General features: G+C 34.7%; 1 long non-coding RNA gene across 5 annotated transcripts in view; it reads left to right on the top strand.

The window, feature by feature from the left end:
- LOC115274293 overlaps positions 1-15,843 on the top strand; it is a 144,372-nt gene that overhangs the window by 75,191 nt on the left and 53,338 nt on the right. For 3 of the 5 annotated variants that reach the window (XR_003901190.1, XR_003901179.1, XR_003901189.1), the window contains exon 4: positions 2,146-2,368. This is a non-coding gene — a long non-coding RNA (uncharacterized LOC115274293). Of the gene's footprint in view, positions 1-2,145; positions 2,369-5,719; positions 5,832-15,843 lie in introns of those variants that run through there. The other 2 variants (XR_003901187.1, XR_003901188.1) reach the window with 2 other exon arrangements.

Raw genomic sequence — 15,843 nt, 5'->3', positions numbered from 1 at the left:
ATTTTATCAAGGGTATTTTTTAAAGATAGATGTGCCCGTTCTACTATACCTTGTCCTTGTGGATTATAAGGAATTCCAGTGATGTGTTTAATGTGTAACTGTTGACAAAATTTAGAGAACACGGTTCCCGTATATCCTGGTCCATTGTCAGTTTTTACTTGTTTTGGAATTCCCAACACTGATATGGCAGAAAGCATGTATGCTACAACGTGCTTTCCTGCTTCTCCAGTTGTAAAGTAGCATATAGGAAACCACTGTAGGTATCAATACTCACATGAACATACTTTAGATTTCCAAACTCTAAAATGTGTGTTATATCCATTTGCCAGATGGCATTGGGCACTAGTCCTCTAGGATTTACTCTCAAATGAGGAACAGGTAAATGCACCATACAAGAGAGCTATAGAGCTTAGATGATGAATTTTAGCGAGGCCAGGCAATTTAGAATGAGTTAAACCTGAAATCCCTGTCTTATAAACAGGTATTGTTACAGTTTTAGTTGCTGAAAAGAGACCAGTCACAGATTAAACCTCTCTGGAGTTTTTTGAAATATATTAATAACAGCAACAAGTTTAGCTCTCTATGTTGAAGTTTCCTTAGTTTGAAAAGAAATAATTTTATTAAAGACCAAGGTTTATTGTAATTAATCCTTGTAAGTATTGCCCCTTGTAAAGTCTTATTAACTTTAGGTACGGATTTTAGGGCCAAAGGAGTTAACTCTTGTTTTGCAATTTGGATGGAAGTCTTTATGCAAGATCTTAAACAGGGGAATAAGGTCTCTAGTAGACAGCTTTGAAAGAGGCCGAATTTAATTAATATCCCCCAATAGTTTTTGAACATCATTAAAAGTACATAAATGCTCTTTAATTGTAAAGACTGTTGAGTTACAGTTTAATTTTAGTGACACTTTTTGATTGTTAAAGGTGTTGAATAATGATCTTATATCAAAACATTAAAACTTTAGGAACTGCCCATATATTTGAGCAGTTGCACCATTTATAAATTATACTTAGCAGACTATCAAACTCTTAGAAATCTTAGTCTCCCATTTAGGGCTTAGTAATCAAAACTTTTCTTAGATGGTAAATCAATTGGTGCCTCAATGCGGGGCTCAGTAAAGTAACGGGACCCTGAGCTCGGGTTACGACACCTTTTATTTAAAATTAAAATAGAAGCACATACATGATAGACAAAAGGACTTTTGTGTAGGAGTTTAGAGATTATTTTAAGCACAGATGGGAGTTGATTCAAGAGAACCTGTCTGTTGAAGTCATTTTATTAATATATTTATTTGAAGACAATAAAACATATTATATAAATTCTAAACACTCTTGTGTAATTTTTTAAAATCACATTAATTTATTCTGTAGAAAGAAGGACTCAAGCCTAGGAGAACATTTAAAAAGGTACACTTGGAGACAATTTTTTATAAAGTGTACATTTAATTATATTTTTATAGAAGTTCTTCACTGTGAACATTTTTACTTCAAGTCAAAAGTAGGTAAACAAAAATATCTAGATATTTAGAACTTTCCTTTTCCTCTTCCATGTATTTAAGTAAACGTGTTAAGGAGAAAAGCTAAGAGAGGAAATTTGAGGAGTTAATATGGCAATTTGATCAATAGGCATTATGCCAAAACAGCACTTTGTATGAACAACTGAAGAAGAATCAATAAACTCAAACAATGAGGGCAGCTGAAGGCAAAGGAAAGTAGAAATTTTATTTTGGAACAGTATAACCACGGCATTGTTATCAGAGAAGCAGCAGTCACAGATGATTATGCCTTTGTGCAATAAGTAGATGTGGTGGTTTAATTTGGAGTAAAAGCACAAAGTCAGCCTGAGGTTAGCAGAGTGGATTTTAGGCTCTTTCCCAAGCTCTAATACTAAGAATAAATGGTGTATGCTGACTAAGTGGGAGAAACAGCCATGATAACGTCTTTAAATAGACAAAGATCACCTTCCTATGGAGAAAGCAATTACTACTGGGAGTCTCCATCTAAAAATGAAATTCAAGATTAAGCTTATGCAAAAACTATGAAGAAGGGGAAATTTATTTTCAAGGTTTCCAGCCTCTTCTGTACAAATTCTAAATGCCCATAGGTGCTATATATACTTGAATGAAAAAGAACGTTTTTCTTGCAGCCAATTTGATACAGCTAAAATGAAGTACCTGTTGATGCAAAGGAGAACTCCAAATGGAAAAAAAAGCAAGTACAGACTCAGGAGATATCCCCAACCCAACCCAAGTGTGTGCCTCACTCTACCTCTCAACACTTCCCTACCCCATCCCTGAATAGAGACAACAAGGTAAAATGGTTGTTTTACATAAGTATTCAAACTCTGGAAATATACATATTTATAAAATTACTAGGGGATACATGTGACTATTCTTATTGTAGTTTGGAGAAGAACTTTCATGTTAGAAACACATACATAAAAGCCAGACACTTAAGAAGAAAAAAAGACTGCAACATTAACTATTATAGCTTTAGAAAAAAAATTAACTGGGCAAATATATTTGCTGTAAATATGGAGGGCTTATATCCTTTACATACCAAGCACATTTATAGCTTAATGGAAAAAACAAGACCCCAGTAGCAAATAGGAAACAAATATACACAGTTCTTTTTTACAAAAAGAACAATTAGGATTTATGAACAATAAAAATAAGATGTTTGAAGTCAAGCAAATTTTTAAAGTTAAAATGTTTTTAAATATCAGATTGCCAGTTATGGAAGAATATTCAAGGTGTATTGTTGATTTTAAAAAGACAGTTTTTTGGGATAACATGAATAGCTTTCAACTGAATATAAATAGATCTCAATTATGGAAGGCCACACAATTATAAGTATGTATGTTTTAAATGTAAATATATCTCTCTTTTATCTCTCTGTCTATGTTCATAATGATCTGGATGTATAAACATGAAACACTTCACTTTGGATATTTCTGGGAAGGTGATAGGAATTGAAGGGTCGTTAAGGAGAACCTCACTTCACAACTTATTAGCTAAAGCTGGAATACACATCTAAATCAAAACCTGGCTCCCACATGGAACAAGCTCCTGCCTGAGAGATAAGATCAACTGGTTCATGATTTGAACCAGTTCATAAGACTGACTGTAGGCATCGGTTTTAACTCTGTATTCAGTGACATCATGTTAGCAGCTTAGAATACTCTATGGTGGAGATATTTACACCAAAATAATAAATCACTACAAATCAGGATTCTCTTCCCTTCTCTCTCTCTCTCCTTTATAATAGAGGTGACTATTAAACATTTGTCAGCACATTATGGCAGCACAACGGATGCAACCATTACAACTGGTTTAGAGACATCAGGATTTACCCTTTGCAGTGAGTTATATGTGAGGGGTACTATTAGTAAAGTCAGGGTTCTTAATAGTTTGAAATGGTGAGTGAATGTTAAACAGTCTGCGAACAGTGTCTGATATTGTAGTATAGGAGTCAAGAATAGTGAAAATTTCAGTGTATTCTTGGTGGGGCTAGCACATTTCAGTTATCATAGTCAATTCTGGGTAACTCATTTTAAGTGTTGTCCGGATTAATCAGAGGGTTTAGGTGAAGGAAAATAAAAGATAAAGTGTCTAGAATGTATGACACATAAGCAATTATGCAAGGATATGTGAATGCATATAATCCAGCAAATATCAAGAAGCGTATATGTATGTTCCTCAGTATTCAAATGTCTATCATTTGGAAGAATATTTTGACTTTTACTAAAGGACAGAATTGGAATGTGAACATACACATTCATAGAAATAAAACAGTATTCTTTACAACTTAATTGTGATTAACAGTATAATTAGTATGGACTTGACTAATTCTAACTCATTAGATATGTTTTTGGTTTTTTAACCATGTATAATTTAATAAACAGTGTTTTACATTTTTGAAAACATAATACCTTCTTTAAATAAGAAAAACATAAGGGACAATATAACCTCATACATCTCTTTATAACCCTATTTTTATCAACTCTTATAATCATTAGTAATTCAATATATAAAAATAATCTTTATACTATTATAGATAGAGACATTAGTCTCTACACGTGGGTAACCCAGTTCCATGTTAACTATGACTGAATATTTAGATATTAATGCTAAGGAACACTGCAGATTAGAAGCAAGCCTGTTTTATGTAATGTTACTTTCAGCACAGTAGAGAAGTAAAAATAGTTTCATGTAACAAAGAAACCAATGCCACATTCAGGACCAAGCAGGCATTTTTTTTTTTTTTAACCCCAGCTTCTCATTAGCTTTTCTTTTGCATTCTTATAGTAGTAATAGAAAATGCTGAAACCCCTTCTCCTTTATTATTTTGTTTTAGGTTGTTGTCATGATACTTTGGCAACCAAGTGAGATATATGAAAAGTAAACTACATAAACATATAGTCATGATTCTTAACCAAATAACATCATACCCTGTACATATTGCCCATATTGTGCCATACAAATTGCTTACATTTTGAATGCATGGGAATATAGTTCCAGTTATTTAAATTACAAGCAAAATAGCTGAATTTATATGATTTATAGAGGGGAGATCAAGGCAGCCCATTTTAATGAAGAGTTTGGCATTTATATAAGGGTTTGCTTTGATAATATATTTCTTTCTCTGTTAGAAAATGCAAATAAGAAATCAAAAAAATATAGCTTTTCTTATTTTTTCCTTTTAAACCAGCTGTGGTATAAAAGTATTTACTGACACCAACTTGGGGGCATATTTAGGATTGGGGCTACAGAATTAATTATTCATGGTAGGTGAAATCAAACTGCTTTACATTCATGGGATTTTTTTTCATTTTATGAGGAAGTGGAAATTGCCACATAGTTAAATAAAACTCATTTATACTTTAATTCAGCATTTAAGGAAGAATATTTTGGATTTAGGAATAAAAAGATCTGGAATTAAGTTCATGTTCTACAAAAGTGTGGGGAAAAAAACACTACACATAAAAGTCAGAGCTACATTATTCAAAATGGAGAAAATAGTTTTTTTAACTTTTCTTATGAATTTTGAGCATCAAATAAGACATAAATAATTCTATTTTTAAAATATATTGGGGCACCTGGTTGGCTCAATTGGTTAAGTGTCCAACATTGACTCAGGTCATGATCTCATCATTCGTGAATTTGAGCCCCGTGTTGTGCTTTTTGCTGACTGCTCAGAGCCTGGAGCCTGCTTCAAATTCTATGTTTCCCTCTCTCTCTCTCTGCCCCTCCCCTGCTTTTCTTAGAAAAACATATAAATGTGATATACAAATAAAAAATCTTGTTATTTATATATTTTTCATAAATCTATAGACTACCATGTTCTAAGTACACTGTAAGATGTGAGCCTTGACAGATTATTGATGATCTATTTAATACTATAAAGTCCTGCCTTAATCCATTACCCTATTAGTAAAACACTCTGAATAACCAGTGTACCACATATTGTCCAATTATAGATGAGAAAATTGAAGCTCAGAGATGTAACATTATTTGTCAAAAGCTAAAGCCAATAAAACAAAATTAAAATCTATTTTAGTAAGTTATAGATCCAGTGCTCTTTAATAAATGTATATAAGCAAATATAAGACAGCATATTTACCTTAACAGAGCTCTACTTCTACTTAAAAACGTATGGAAAGACTAATTAAAAATCTCAAATAAGGATGTAAGACATTTTGCTGTGTTTTCCTGGTATAGAAGTAAGAGATAAAGAAGTTCTAAGGAAGAAGACATTACTGTGGGCTGAAGAGGAGGTCCAGGAAGACTGAAATTCAAATCTATGATTCAACAGCATAGACAAACCTAATGTTATCGCACTTTATTGTGCTTTGCAGGTATTGCATTTTTTTTTTTTAACAAACTGAAGGTTTGTGGCAACCTTTCGTCAAGCAAGTCTGTTAGCACTGTGTTTTCCAACAGCATTTGCTGTCTTCATGTCTCTGTATCACATTTTGGTAATACAGTATTTCAAGTTTTTTCATTATTATTCTGTTTGTTATGGTGATCTGTGATCTGTGACCTTTGATGTTACCATTGTAATTGTTTTTGGGCATCACAAACTGCATCCATATGAGATGCTGCACTTAATAGATAAAATCTGAGTGTGTGTTTAGTGCTCCACTGAGCATCCATTCTAACATCTCTCTCCCTCTTCTTAGACCTCTCTATTCCCTGAGACACAAAAGTATTGAAATTAGTAATCAATTAATTAGTAACTAATTAATAGCCTTAAAATGGCTTCTAACTGTTCATTTGAATGAGAGAGTCACATGTCTATCAGCTTAAATTAAAAGACAGAAATGTTTAAGCTTAGCAAGGAAAATATTTCAAAAGCCAAAATAAGCTGAAAGCTAGGCCTGTTATACTGGTTATCCAAATTAGTGAATTCAAAAAAAAACGTTCTTGAAGGAAATTAAAAAGTGCTATTCCCGTGAACATATTATTAATGATAAGTTAAAACAGCCTTATTGATGATATGGAGAAAGTTTTAGTGGTCTGGATAGAAAATCAAACCAGTAACAACACTCCCATCAACCAAAGTCTAATCTATAGTAAGGCCCTAGCTTTTTTGCATTCCATGAAGACTGAGAGAGGTAAGAAAGGTGCAGAAGAAATGTTGGAAGCTAACAGAGGTCAGTTCATGAAGTTTTATGAAGGAAGCCATATCCAGTACATAAAAGTACAAGGTGAAGCAGCAAATGCTGATGTAGAAGCTGCAGCAAGTTGTTCAGAATATTTAGCTTAAGAGAATTAAGCTCCACTAAATTTACAACTGACTTTTGATATAGATAAAACAGCCTTCTATTGGAAGAAGATGTCATCTAGGACTCACAGCTAGAGAGGAGAAGTCAGTACTCGGCTTACGGACTAATGCAGCTGTTGACTTTAAGTTGAAGCCAATGCTCATCTATGATTCAAAAAACATAAACATAAACAAAAATTAGGGCCCTTCATAATTATACTAAATCTAAACTCCCTGTTTTTTACATTAAAAAAAACCCTGAATGACAGCACGTTTTTTACAACATGGCTTACTGAATATTTTAAGCCCACTGTTGAGACTTCTTGCTCATAAAAAATTAATTAAAAATTTTTTCTTATGTTTATTTTTGCAAGAGAGAAACAGAGTGTCAGTGGATGAAAGGCAGAGAGAGAGAGAGAGAGAGAGGGAGACACAGAATGCAAAGCAAGCTCCAGGCTTGGAGCCATCAGCACAGAGTCCTACGTGGGGCTCGAACTCATGAACTGTGAGATCATGACCTGAGCCAGACTTGGATGCTTAACCAATTGAGCCACTCAGACACCCTTTTTAAAATATTACTGTTCATTGATAATACATCTAGTTACCCAAGAGCTCTGATAATGTATACGGAAATTAATGTTGTTTTCATGCCTGCTTATGGAAGATCCATTGTACAGCCCATGGATCAAAGAGTGATTTTGACTTTTAAGTCTTTATTTAGGAAATACATTTTGCAAGACGATAGCTATCACAGATAGTGATTCCTCTGGCCAATCTGGGAAAAGTAAATTGAAAACCTTCTGAAATGGACTCCCCATCATAGATAATCATTAAGAATATTTGTGATTAGGAGGGGCCAAGATGGTAGAGCCACATGGAACTTTGTTTTGCCTCTCTTGTCCCTGAAATGCAGACGCCAAAGTATCTTGCATGCCTAGAAAACTTATTTGAGGATTAGCACAACCATCTGCACAAGTTGAACCACAGAACTCAGCAAGTATGAGGTGCAGAGAGGTGAGCTGGGGGAGAGAGAAGCTGCAAAGGGTAAGGAGCTGTTTGTGCTTGGTAGAGAGGACGGAGATGGGGGAGAGCATAGAAAAAGCACTCCTTCACTGAAAGCAGCTGGAGAAAAGGAGAAATAGTGGACTGAACAAAAAAAAGGAGAAAGGAGAAAGGAACTGCAAGGGACTAAACAAAAAGGGGGGAAAGGAGAAAGGAAAGGGTTTAAATTTCAGAGTCCGAAACTCTGCAGCTCAATACCTGGTGGAGCTCTGGTGGGAAGGGCAAATCCCCAGGAGCAGACAGTGAGCTCTGAGGGATCCTCATGCCACGTGGGAAGAGGTGATTTCCCTGCTGGAGGACATTTGGTAGAAGCTGTGCAGCCTCCCCACACAAAGGTCCCAGTGGACCCAGAGAACAGCGACATTAGCTGGTGTTGGAACAAAGATGTTAAGGGTGAAGTTTGGCACCCTGTGGGTGTTGTGATTTACCATAATCCCTGAAATGCTGCTGCTACATGATCATGTGAACTTTTTCTGTGCCAGGCTGGCATCTGACCCACAGTCTCTGGGCACCTGCAGCAGCACAGTCACAGGAGCAAACCAGGGGGCAGGCAGGCCCCCAGCCATTGCTTAGTGAGACCCTTCCAAGAGGGTCTGAACAGATCAAAGCTGCAGGGTCCTCAGAAGTGAGTGGTTTGGAAACACAGTACCATCTGAGATAAACTCCAGAGGAAGCTGCCACCTGGCAGACTGAAGGCTTGGTCACAGACAGTATAGAACTGGGGAGTGGATAGAAGCCAGAAGCAAGTGAGGGGTGCTTGATTGCTGGTTGGCCAGAGTACAGAGTTCTGATACTAGGAATTGGGTGACACATTTTCTCCCCTCTTTCACATGCACGTACATGCCTACATGAGCCGCAATGAATCATCCCTGTGAACTAAGCAAAACCATCTAGTGGAGAATACAGCAGCCACATCAAGCCCTGCCCAACTGGGCCAGCTGCACCCTAGAGGAACAACACAAATCTCTCTGCCTGCTCAGTGTGCAGACTATAGAGTGCTTCATAGTTCTATGTCTATGGAAACTGGATGTAATTTCAATAGTATTTCATTCTGATTGCTGGCCCATCTATTCATTTTTTTCTTATTCTTGAATACAGAAAGAAAAAACATATTTTCTGGTTTTATAAAAATATTTTTAATTTTTTCTATTGTAGTTTTAAATTTTTTGTAAATTTTTCAAGACCTATTTTACTTTCATTTCATTTTATTCTATTTTATTGTATTCTTTTTTAAATTTTCAAATATTTTCCTTTTTTCTTTTATTTTCTGTACTTTTTTCTCTGTTCTATCAAGCTTCTTTCAACAACCAGACCAAAACACACCTAGGATCTATGTGTGTTTTTTAATTTTTTAATTTTATTTTTTAAATGTTTTTTTTCTGCCTTCACAAGAATAAAAAGATGGAATACACCTCAAGAGAAACAACAGGAAGAAATGACAGCCCAGGATTTAATCAACACTGATTCAAGAAGGATGTCTGAACCAGAATTCAGAATCATGATAATAAGAATATTAGCTGGTGCTAAAATAGATTAGAATTCCTTGCTACGGAGACAAAAGAAATAGAATCTAGTCAGGACAAAATTAAAAATGCTATAACTGAGCTGACATCTCAAAGGATGCCATGACATCAAGGATGAATGAAGCAGAGCAGCAAATCAGCAATATAGAGGACAAACTTATGGAGAATGATGAAGCAGGAAAAAAGAGGGAAACTAAAGGGAAAGAGCACAATATAAGAATTAAAGATCTCAGTGACTCATTAAAAAGGAATAACATCAGAATCATCGGGGTCCCAGATGATGAAGAGAGAAAAAGGGGTAGAAGGTTTATGTGAGCAGAGCAGAGTGGAAACTTTCCTAAACTGGGGAAGGACAGAGGCATCAAAATCTAGGGAGCACAGAGAACTCCCATTAGATTTAACAAAAGCATTGACCATCAAGAAGGAATATCATAGTCAAATTCACAAAATACTCAGGGCAAGGAAAGAATCATGAAAAGATTAAGGAGGAAAAAGAAAAGTCCTTAACCTTCAATGGAAAACAGATTGGGTTCATAGCATACCTGTCCACAGAAACTTGGCAGGCCAAAAAGGAGTGGCAGGATATATTTAACGTGCTGAATCAGAAAAAAATATGCAACCAATTCTTTATCCAGTAAGGCTGTCATTCAAAATAGAAGAAGAAAGAAAAAGTTACCCTGACAAACAAGAGCTAAAGGAATTTGTGACCACTAACTCAGCCCTGCAAGTAATCTTAAGGGGTGCTCTCTGAGGGGAGGAAAGATGAAAAACAAAATATGACCAAAAGCAACAAAGACTAGAAAGGACCATAGAACACCACCAGAAATTCCCAGCTCTACATGGAACATAATGGCAATAAATACATATCTTTCAGCACTCAATCTAAATGTCAGTGGACTAAATGCTCCAATCAAAGGACCTATGGTAACATAATGGATAAGAAGTCAAGATCCATCTATATGCTGTTTACAAGAGTACATTGTAGACTTAATGACACCTTCAGATTGAAAATAAGGGCATGGAGAACCATCTATCATGCTAATATTAACCAGAAGAAACCTGGAGTAGCCATACTTAGACAATCTAGATTTTAAAATAAAGACAGTAACAAAAGATGAAGAAGCACATCATGTCATAATTAAGAGGTCTATCCACCAAGAAGATCTAACAGTTATAAACATCTATGCTCCAAACATGGAGGCACTCAAATATAGAAATCATTTAATTACAAACATACATTGAATACCTTAATAATAGGAGACTTCCACACACCATTTACAGCAATGGACAGATCATCTAAACAGAAAACCAACAAGAAAACAATGGCTTTGAATAACACACTGGACCAGATGGACTTAACAGACATATTCAGAACATTTCATCCTAAAGCAGCAGAATACACATTCTTCTTGGGTGCACATGGAACATTTTCTTAAGAATAGATCACATACTGGGACACAAATCAGCCCTCAGTAAGTACAAACAGATCAAGATCATACCATGTGCATATTTTTAGACCACAATGCTATGAAACTTGAAATCAACCACAAGAAAAAAATTGGGAAATAAAACCAATACTTGGAGACTAAAGAACCTCCTACTAAAGAATGAATGGCTAACCAAGAAGTTAGAGGAAATTAAAAAGTACATGGAAGTGAGTGAAAATGCTAACCCTACAGCTCAGAACCTCTGGGACACAGCAAAGGTCATAAGAGGGAAGTATATAGCAATCCAGGCCTATCGCAAAGAAAGAAGAAAGGTCTCAAATACACAATCTAACCTTAAAGAACTGGAAAAAGAACAGCAAATAAAACTCAAAACCAGCAGAAGACAGGAAATAATAAAGATTAGAGCAGAAATCAATGCTATTGAAAAAAACAAAACAAAACAAAACAGTAGAATAGATCAATGAAACCAATAATGAGAGAACACCTTGACCAATTATATGCCAATAAAATGGGCAATTGGAAGAAATGGACAAACTCCTAGAAATATATAAACTACCAAAACTGAAACAAGAAGAATAGAAAATTTGAACAGACCCATAACCAGTAAAGAAATCAATATAGTAATTTAAAAAAATCCCAAACCAAGAGTCCAGGGCTGGATGGCTTTCCAGGAAAATTTTACCAAACATTTAAAGAAGAGTTAACACCTATTCTTTTGAAGCTATTCCAAAAAATAGTAATGGAAGGAAAACTTCCCAAATCATTCAGTGAATCCAACATTACCTTGATTCCAAAACGAAAGACCCCACTAAGAAGGAGAACTACAGACCAATTTCACTGATGAACACTGATGCAAAATTCCTCAACAAGATGCTAGCCATTTGGATCCAAAAATACATTAAAAGAGTTATTCACCACAATCAAGTGGGATTTATACCCAGGATGCAAGGCTTGTCCAAAACTAAAAAATCAGAGTGATACATCACATCAATAAAAGAAAAGACAAGAACTCTATGATCCTCTCAACAGATGTAGAGAAAACATTTGAGAAAATAAAGCATCCTTTCTTGATAAAAACCTCAATAAAATAAGGATAGAAGGATCATACCTCAAGATCATAAAAGCCATGTATGAAAGACCCACACTAATATCATCCTCAGTGGGGAAAAATTGAGAACTTTCTGCCTATGGTCAGGAACACGACAGGGGTGTCCTCTCTCACCACTGTTATTCAACATAATATTGTAAGTCCTAGCCTCAGCAATCAGACCACACAAAGGAATAAATGACATCCAAATTGTCAAAGAAGTAGTCAAACTTTCACTCTTTGCAGATGACATGATACTATATGGAAAACCCAAAAGATTACACTAAAGCCTGCTAGAACTAATCCATGAATTCAGCAAAGTTGCAGGATATAAAGTCAGTGCACAGAAATTGCTTGCACTCTTATACACCAATAACGAAGTAAAGAAAGAGAAATTAAGGAGTCAGTCCCATTTACAATTGCATAAAAACCATAAAACTTCTAGGAATAAACATATCCAAAGAGGTGAAACATCTATACACTGAGAACTGTAGAAAACTTATGAAAGAAATTGAAGAAGGCACAAAATTGGATAAAAATATTCTATGCTCATATATGGGAAGAACAAATATTATAGAAATGTCAGTACCGCCCAAAGCAATCTACATATTCAATGCAATACCTATAAAAATAAGACCTGCATTCATCACAGAGCTAGAAGAATCCTAAAATTTGTATGGAATCAGAAAAGACCCAATTAGACAAAGCAATCCTGAAAAGAAAACCAAACCTGGAGGCCTCTCAATCCTGGACTTCAAGATGTATTGCAAAGCATAATGGTCAAGACAGTATGGTGATGGCACAAAAACAGACACTCAGATCAATGAACCAGAATATAGAACCCAGAAATGGACCCACATATGTATGTCCCACTTATCTTTGACAGAGCAGGAAGGAACATCCATTGGAATAAAGACAGTCTCTTTAGCAAACGATGCTGGAGAAACTAGAAAGCAACATCCAGAAAAATGAACCTGGACCACTTTCTTACACAAGAAGATGTGGTATATACAAATATATACATACATACACACAAAATGGAGTATTACTCGGCAATCAAAAGGAATGGTATCTTGCCATTTGCAACTACATAGATAGAACTAGAATTTATTTTGCTAAGCAGAATTAGCCAGAGAAAGGCAAATATCATATGGCTTAACTCATATGAAGAATTTAAGATATAAAACAAATGGACATAATGGAAAGTAAGCAAAAATAATACAAAAACAGGGAGGGGGACAAAACATAAGAGACTCCTAAGTACAGAGAACAAACTAAGCATTGTTGCAGGTGTTGTGGAGGGGATGGGCTAAATGGGTAAGAGGTGTTAGGGAGGACACTTGTTGAGATGAGCTCTGGGTGTTATACATAGGGGATGAATCACTGGAATCCACTTCTGAAATCAGAGCACTGTATGCTAACTTTTATGTAAATTTAAAAAATATATGTATATATATGTGTGTATACATATATATACACATATACACACACACACATATATATGTGTATATATATATGTGTGTATATATATATATATATATATATATATATATATATATTTGTGATTCATGGGAAAGTGCCAAAATATCATCATTAACAGGAGTTTGGAGAAAGTTGATTCCATTCCTTGTGGATGACTTTGTGGAGTCCAAGATCTTAGTGGAGGAAATAGAGCCTGAAAATGTGACTCAAATGCTGCAATCTCATGAAAAAACTTGAATGGATAAGTCAAGGAAGCGGTTTCTTGAAGTAGCACTTCAAGATGCTGGTGAAGATTCTGTAAAGATTGTTGAAATAACAACAAAGGATTGAAGTATTGCATACACTTAGTTGGTAAAGCAGCAGTAGCGTTGACAATATTGACTCCAATTTTTAAACAACTTCTACCTTGGGTAAAAATGCTACTAAAAAATGATGCACAGCATCACATACTATAGAGAAATCATGGGAAAGAAAAAGGTCAACTTTTTTTTACCTTATTACAAGAAACTGTCACAACCACCCCAATCTTCAGTAATCACCACCCTCATCATGCAGCAGCCATCAACACTGAGGCAAGACCCTCCATCAGGAAAAAAAAAAATTATAACTCCCTGAAAGCTCACATGATGGTTAGCAATCTTCAGCTACAAATAATTTTTAAAATAAGGTATATATATTTTTATTGAACACAATAGGTTATAGCCTAGTGTAAACATTCATGTGGTGGGAAACCAAGACTTTTTTTCTCTCCCTTTATTGCAATATTCATTTTTTATGGTGGTTTGGAACCTAACCCACAGTATCTCCAAGGTATGCCTATATAAAAGTATTTTTTAATGGCAACATGGAAGCTGAAGATAGTTCAAAGAGAAGTAATGGTAAGAACAAGAATTCATAAGGAATCTGTAAGGAGGAAGTTCTTAATAGATATGTTGGTATAAAATAGAATTATTCTTCCAGATGCTTTATCAAGTGCAACAATAGAAAGACATTGCAAAAGTACATTTTAAAAATACTTTTCATGTAGGTAAAATTCTAGCTTATAGTTAATTTCATAAATTTATACTTTATAAAATTGAACTAAAATAAAGTCTTACCTGTGGCTTTTTCTTACTTGCCTTACTGTCATTTACCTTTCATATTCTTTTAAGTTCGACTCTCTCTTTCTCTTTTAAATAGACATTTTCTTAATAAATTCAATATTATTATTAAAAAGAACAGTTGTTACCACTGCCTTATTTTCTTACCACTCAGCAGCCACTTTTTTGCACAATTATTTCATTCCAAAGATCCTTCAAATATGAATATTTAATAATTTTGTAGTTCTCACACACTAACATACAGTATGCAACAGTTAAAACATACTTTATATTTTATTCATTATTGCAAGATATTGAGAGGAAACAGCTAAGGCCAAAGCTGGTTATATTTCTTTGAGGGAGGAGTGAGGCCGGAGCTGTTCCTCCCTCCTTGAGGGAGGAGTTAATCATTAAATAATTGATTTTTTAAATTATTATTTAAATCCTGATCACACATTGAGAAGATTAATAATTGAGTCAGTTTTAGAATGTCAGTTTACTTGTCACATTTGTTTGGTATTCAGGAATACCAAAGGTGTGGAAATAAGAGACCTAAGACTTATGAATGAAGATCCTAGTCATTAACAATTACACCTGGGTTGGCTTACTCATCTATACAGTGTGTTGAATAGTATTTACCTTGTATTTGACTTGTCCTCAGGCTCTGTTAATGCATATAATATGCTTTGAGTTGTAGGTTAAGCGTTTTATATACATATCCTTTAAAAACTTAATATGTGAATTTTGGCTTCCAAATCAACCACCACCAGACACGTTTATCAGGAAAGTGTTGTCAATCCAAATGGCCTATAATTCTGTCCAATAAGGTATTGGATTTCAAAATGTATCATATGTACTTAATATAGCAAAACATATAAAATTTAAAAAATATATACTGATAGTGCAAATTACTTAATACTCAGTGAATGCATAGGAAACATTTGAGACTATTTTTCACTCTGCTTTTAATATACTTTAATAATCCTTACTAACAATTAGGATTCCAGAGTGCCTGGGTGGCTCAGTCAGTTAAGTACTCTGAGTTGATTTTGGCTCAGGTCATGATCTCATGGCTCAGTGGTTCGAGTCCCACATTGGGACTCTGTGCTGTCAGCACAGAGCCTGTTTGGGATTCTCTCTCTCTTCCACTCACTCTCTCTCTAAAAATAAATAAACTTTAAAAAACTTAGAAATGCCATTACATTTCACCACTAAAAAAGTTTATCCCAAATTTCAAAAAATACAACTCTATATACAGATCATTATGAATATAAAGACATTAAAATTATTTGTATAATAGATATCATTAATGAATGAAAATATGAAGATTTACAAAAAGTGAGCTGTTTAAGACTTTGTATTACAAAAAACTCAGTTATCTGTATCTGGAAAAATCAT

This window comes from Suricata suricatta, chromosome 1 (genome assembly GCF_006229205.1).
Source record: "Suricata suricatta isolate VVHF042 chromosome 1, meerkat_22Aug2017_6uvM2_HiC, whole genome shotgun sequence".
Taxonomy (NCBI): Eukaryota; Metazoa; Chordata; class Mammalia; order Carnivora; family Herpestidae; genus Suricata; species Suricata suricatta.
The sequence above is the reverse complement of the archived record's forward strand: the minus strand, read 5'-3'. Positions and strand labels throughout refer to the sequence as shown.